Source organism: Aegilops tauschii, chromosome 5, assembly GCF_002575655.3.
Source record: "Aegilops tauschii subsp. strangulata cultivar AL8/78 chromosome 5, Aet v6.0, whole genome shotgun sequence".
Taxonomy (NCBI): Eukaryota; Viridiplantae; Streptophyta; class Magnoliopsida; order Poales; family Poaceae; genus Aegilops; species Aegilops tauschii.
In genome coordinates, this window is record NC_053039.3 from 351,145,190 (window position 1) to 351,152,045 (window position 6,856).

A 6,856-nucleotide genomic window follows, 5' to 3' on the forward strand; every position below is an offset into this window, starting at 1 on the left:
CTAGAAGCACCGCTAGGTGAAGCACCAATCCCAGAGAACCAAGACGTTATGAACGCTTGGCAATCACGTGCTGATGATTACTCCCTCGTTCAGTGCGGCATGCTTTACAGCTTAGAACCGGGTCTCCAAAAGCGTTTTGAGAAACATGGAGCATATGAGATGTTCGAAGAGCTGAAAATGGTTTTCCAAGCTCATGCCCGGGTCGAGAGATATGAAGTCTCCGACAAGTTCTTCAGCTGTAAAATGGAGGAAAATAGTTCTGTTAGTGAGCACATACTCAGAATGTCTGGGTTACACAACCGCTTGTCTCAGCTGGGAGTTAATCTCCCGGATGACGCGGTCATTGACAGAATCCTTCAGTCGCTTCCACCGAGTTACAAGAGCTTTGTGATGAACTTCAATATGCAGGGGATGGAAAAGACCATTCCTGAGGTATATTCAATGCTGAAATCAGCGGAGGTGGAGATCAGAAAGGAACATCAAGTGTTGATGGTGAATAAAACCACTAAGTTCAAGAAAGGCAAGGGTAAGAAGAACTTCAAGAAGGACGGCAAGGGAGTTGCTGCGCCCGGTAAATCAGTTGCCGGGAAGAAGTCGAAGAATGGACCCAAGCCTGAGACTGAGTGCTTTTATTGCAAGGGAAGTGGTCACTGGAAGCGGAACTGCCCCAAATACTTAGCGGACAAGAAGGCCGGCAACACCAAAGGTATATGTGATATACATGTAATTGATGTGTACCTTACCAGTACTCGTAGTAGCTCCTGGGTATTTGATACCGGTGCGGTTGCTCATATTTGTAACTCAAAACAGGAACTGCGGAATAAGCGGAGACTGGCAAAGGACGAGGTGACGATGCGCGTCGGGAATGGTTCCAAGGTCGATGTGATCGCCGTCGGCACGCTGCCTCTACATTTACCCATGGGATTAGTTTTAAACCTCAATAATTGTTATTTAGTGCCATCTTTGAGCATGAACATTGTATCTGGATCTCGTTTAATTCGAGATGGCTACTCATTTAAATCCGAGAATAATGGTTGTTCTATTTATATGAGAGATATGTTTTATGGTCCCCGCTGGTCAATGGTTTATTCTTGATGAATCTCGAACGTGATGTTACACATATTCATAGTGTGAATACCAAAAGATGTAAAGTTGATAACGATAGTCCCACATACTTGTGGCACTGCCGCCTTGGTCACATTGGTGTCAAGCGCATGAAGAAGCTCCATGCAGATGGACTTTTGGAGTCTCTTGATTACGAATCATTTGACACGTGCGAACCGTGCCTCATGGGTAAGATGACCAAGACTCCGTTCTCCGAAACAATGGAGCGAGCAACCAACTTATTGGAAATCATACATACCGATGTGTGCGGTCCAATGAGTGTTGAGGCTCGCGGAGGATATCGTTATGTTCTCACTCTCACTGATGACTTAAGTAGATATGGGTATGTCTACCTAATGAAACACAAGTCTGAAACCTTTGAAAAGTTCAAGGAATTTCAGAGTGAGGTTGAGAATCAACGTGACAGGAAAATAAAGTTCTTACGATCAGATCGTGGTGGAGAATATTTAAGTCACAAATTTGGTACGCACTTAAGGAAATGTGGAATCGTTTCACAACTCACGCCGCCTGGAACACCTCAGCGAAACGGTGTGTCCGAACGTCGTAATCGCACTCTATTGGATATGGTGCGATCTATGATGTCCCTTACCGATCTACCGCTCTCATTTTGGGGCTATGCTTTAGAGACTGCCGCAATCACTTTAAATAGGGCTCCGTCGAAATCCGTTGAGACGACACCGTATGAATTATGGTTTGGGAAGAAACCTAAGCTGTCGTTTCTAAAAGTTTGGGGATGCGATGCTTATGTCAAGAAACTTCAACCTGAAAAGCTCGAACCCAAGTCGGAAAAATGCGTCTTCATAGGATACCCTAAGGAAACCATTGGGTATACCTTCTACCTCCGATCCGAAGGCAAGATCTTTGTTGCCAAGAACGGGTCCTTTCTGGAGAAAGAGTTTCTCTCGAAAGAATTAAGTGGGAGGAAAGTGGAACTTGATGAGGTGATAGTCACCCCTTCCGAACCGGAGAGTAGCGCAGCGCGGGAAGATGTCCCTGTGGTGCCTACACCGACTGGGGAGGAAGTTAATGATGATGATCATGAAGCTTCGGATCAAGCTACTGCTGAACTTCGTAGGTCCACAAGGACACGTTCCGCACCAGAGTGGTACGGCAACCCTGTCCTGGAAATCATGTTGTTAGACAACGGTGAACCTTCGAACTATGAAGAAGCGATGGCGGGCCCGGATTCCGACAAATGGCTAGAAGCCATGAAATCCGAGATAGGATCCATGTATGAAAACGAAGTATGGACTTTGACTGACTTGCCCGATGATCGGCGAGCCATAGAAAATAAATGAATCTTTAAGAAGAAGACAGACGCGGATGGTAATGTGACCATCTATAAGGCTCGACTTGTCGCTAAGGGTTATCGACAAGTTCAAGGGGTTGACTAGGATGAGACTTTCTCACCCGTAGCGAAGCTGAAGTCCGTCCGAATCATGTTAGCAATTGCCGCATACTATGATTATGAGATATGGCAAATGGACGTCAAAACGGCATTCCTTAACGGTTTTCTTAAGGAAGAATTGTATATGATGCAGCCGGAAGGTTTTGTCGATCCTAAGAATGCTGACAAGGTATGCAAGCTCCAGCGCTCCATCTATGGGCTGGTGCAAGCATCTCGGAGTTGGAACATTCGTTTTGATGAGATGATCAAAGCGTTTGGGTTTACACAGACTTATGGAGAAGCCTGTGTTTACAAGAAAGTGAGTGGGAGCTCTGTAGCATTTCTCTTATTATATGTGGATGACATACTATCGATGGGAAATGATATAGGATTCTTGGAAAGTATAAAGGCCTATTTGAATAAGTGTTTTTCAATGAAGGACCTTGGAGAAGCTGCTTATATATTAGGCATCAAGATCTATAGAGATAGATCAAGACGCCTCATTGGTCTTTCACAGAGTACGTACCTTGACAAGATATTGAAGAAGTTCAATATGGATCAGTCCAAGAAGGGTTTCTTGCCTGTATTGCAAGGTGTGCAATTGAGCACGGCTCAATGCCCGACCACGACAGAAGATAGAGAAAAGATGAGTGTCATCCCCTATGCCTCGGCCATAGGGTCTATTATGTATGCCATGCTGTGTACCAGACCTGATGTAAACCTTGCCGTAAGTTTGGTAGGAAGGTACCAAAGTAATCCCGACATGGAACACTGGACAGCGGTCAAGAATATCCTAAAGTACCTGAAAAGGACTAAGGATATGTTTCTCGTTTATGGAGGTGACGAAGAGCTCGTCGTAAAGGGTTACGTCGACGCTAGCTTCGACACAGATCTGGATGACTCGAAGTCACAAACCGGATACATGTATATTTTGAATGGAGGAGCAGTAAGCTGGTGCAGTTGCAAGCAAAGCGTCGTGGCGGGATCTACATGTGAAGCGGAGTACATGGCAGCCTCAGAGGCAACGCAAGAAGCAGTCTGGATGAAGGAGTTCATTACCGACCTAGGGGTGATTCCCAATGCGTCGGGTCCGATGACTCTCTTCCGTGACAACACTGGAGCTATTGCCCTTGCCAAGGAGCCCAGGTTTCACAGGAAGACCAGGCATATCAAGCGTCGCTTCAACTTCATTCGTGAAAGTGTTCAAAATGAAGACATAGATATTTGTAAAGTACATACGGACCTGAATGTAGCAGATCCGTTGACTAAACCTCTCCCTAGAGCAAAACATGATCAACACCAGAACGCTATGGGTGTTCGATTCATCACAATGTAACTAGATTATTGATTCTAGTGCAAGTGGGAGACTGTTGGAAATATGCCCTAGAGGCAATAATAAATGGTTATTATTATATTTCTTTGTTCATGATAATTGTCTATTGTTCATGCTATAATTGTGTTATCCGGAAATCGTAATACATGTGTGAACACATAGACCACAACGTGTCCCTAGTAAGCCTCTAGTTGACTAGCTCGTTGATCAACAGATAGTCATGGTTTCCTGACTATGGACATTGGATGTCATTGATAACGGGATCACATCATTAGGAGAATGATGTGATGGACAAGACCCAATCCTAAGCATAGCATAAAAGATCGTGTAGTTCGTTTGCTAGAGCTTTTCCATGCCAAGTATCATTTCCTTAGACCATGAGATTGTGCAACTCCCGGATACCGTAGGAGTGCTTTGGGTGTGCCAAACGTCACAACGTAACTGAGTGACTATAAAGGTGCACTACGGGTATCTCCGAAAGTGTCTGTTGGGTTGGCACGGATCGAGACTGGGATTTGTCACTCCGTATGACGGAGAGGTATCTCTGGGCCCACTCGGTAATGCATCATCATAATGAGCTCAATGTGACTAAGGAGTTAGCCACGGGATCATGCATTACGGTACGAGTAAAGTGACTTGCCGGTAACGAGATTGAACAAGGTATTGGGATATCGACGATCGAATCTCGGGCAAGTAACGTACCGATTGACAAAGGGAATTGTATACGGGATTGATTGAATCCTCGACATCGTGGTTCATCTGATGAGATCATCGTGGAACATGTGGGAGCCAACATGGGTATCCAGATCCCGCTGTTGGTTATTGACCGGAGAGGCGTCTCGGTCATGTCTGCATGTCTCCCGAACCCGTAGGGTCTACACACTTAAGGTTCGGTGACGCTAGGGTTGTAGAGATAATAGTATGCGGAAACCCGAAAGTTGTTTGGAGTCCCGGATGAGATCCTGGACGTCACGAGGAGTTCCGAAATGGTCCGGAGGTGAAGAATTATATATAAGAAGTCCAGTTTCGGCCACCGGGAAAGTTTCGGGGGTTATCGGTATTGTACCGGGACCACCGGAAGGGTCCCGGGGGTCCACCGGGTGGGGCCACCTATCCCGGAGGGCCCCATGGGCTGAAGTGGGAAGGGAACCAGCCCTTAGTGGGCTGGGGCGCCCCCCTTGGGCCTCCCCTGCGCCTAGGGTTGGAAACCCTGGGGGTGGGGGGCGCCCCACTTGGCTTGGGGGGAAGCCACCCCCCTTCCCCCTTGGCTGCCGCCCCCCCTTGGAGATCTGATCTCCCAGGGCCGCCCCCCCAGGGGGCCTATATATAGTGGGGGGGGGGGGGAGGGAGGGCAGCAGCACCACAACCCCTGGCGCCTCCCTCTCCCCCTGCAACACCTCTCCCTCTCGCAGAAGCTTGGCGAAGCCCTGCCGAGATCCCCGCTACTTCCACCACCACGCCGTCGTGCTGCTGGATCTCCATCAACCTCTCCTTCCCCCTTGCTGGATCAAGGAGGAGGAGACGTCGCTGCTCCGTACGTGTGTTGAATGCGGAGGTGCCGTCCGTTCGGCACTCGGTCATCGGTGATTTGGATCACGGCGAGTACGACTCCATCAACCCCGTTCATTAGAACGCTTCCGCTCGCGATCTACAAGGGTATGTAGATGCACTACTTTCCCCTCGTTGCTAGTATACTCCATAGATGGATCTTGATGATGCGTAGGAAATTTTAAAATTCTGCTACGATCCCCAACAGTAGTATCATACACTAGTATCATATGCATGATACTAGTATATGTTACTCCCCACTATGACTAGCCTAGCAGTCTCATGCACGGATTGGATATATTGCAACACATTAAAGACATACCCGAAAATGATGACAATTAATACCTGTAGATTCTCTTATGCGATTATATTCCAGAAATAGGCAGCCTTATATAAGTAATAATGTAATGTCCTCAAATTACATTAATTATATGCCTATAGTGACATGCACTACCTTTATATATAAAGGGTCATTCTTCCATCCATACTTCTACCCGGTAGTACAACACAAAGAACCGAAAAGTGTCTTTCAAGCATATTTCCATGGGAAGACTTGCACAAGTGCCTATCGCCCTTATTATCGTCCTTCTTTACACCGGCCTCCTAGCCGAAGGTATGTGTTCATATCTAAAATACAATAGTATGAAGAAACAAAATTGTAGTGGAGGCTTTGCTTGCTCAAAATTCACACAAACTGGCCAGTACACATGACACAATGTTGTAATAATATACTCATGTAGCGTGAAAGGTATATTTTTCTATGTTTTTTTTGTTACTTTTGAACCAACTTGCAACACGTAAATTTACCGTTGTATAAATAATAATATAATATACATGTGAAGCAGGAGCAATGGGAACCAGCGATACCGAGCAAGTCCGTCTACAATCCTTGAAGCTGATGGGCTTATTAACGCAGGAAAGCGACCTCAAGTTATGCAGGCCATGCCATTGTTTGTGCGAGGGCAAGGGCGATCAATGTGATGCAACGAAATGCTGCTATCTGGCCAAGTGTACCACGCAACAACCTCTCACGTGTTGGCTAGACTTGCTTCAATGCGGCGGTTGTGATAATTGCAAGTGATCACTGTATGTACATGATCGATTGGTGGATGACATCATCACAATAACGATTTCGAGAAAAACTTTTACCATATTTTTTTGAGTGGACAAACAGATTTGACTTTCAGCAATTGAGGGGAGTTAGATTTTTGTGAGTAGTAGTTAGATGTATACTAGCAAAAATACTTGTGCGTTGCTATAGGAGACATAATTGATGTGTATTTAAATTTAGTTAGAATTAGATGGGCAAAACACAATGATAGTTCATGCGAAATTTAATGCGCACAAAATTTTTAGACCCACACAATAGCAAGTTATATACGGATTCCAAATGGACTTCAATTTTTTATATAGAGCTATAATTCATCATCATATTCTAAGTTAAAATAGAACTACTAGTTATC

General features: G+C 45.6%; 1 long non-coding RNA gene across 1 annotated transcript; it reads left to right on the forward strand.

Annotated features, from left to right (window-relative positions):
• The first annotated feature begins 5,790 nt into the window (after window positions 1-5,790).
• LOC120963973 (uncharacterized) lies at window positions 5,791-6,546 on the forward strand. Its single transcript, XR_005755661.2, has 2 exons — window positions 5,791-6,006; window positions 6,239-6,546. It is a non-coding gene; the product is annotated as an uncharacterized lncRNA (long non-coding RNA).
• Window positions 6,547-6,856: the final 310 nt, after the last annotated feature.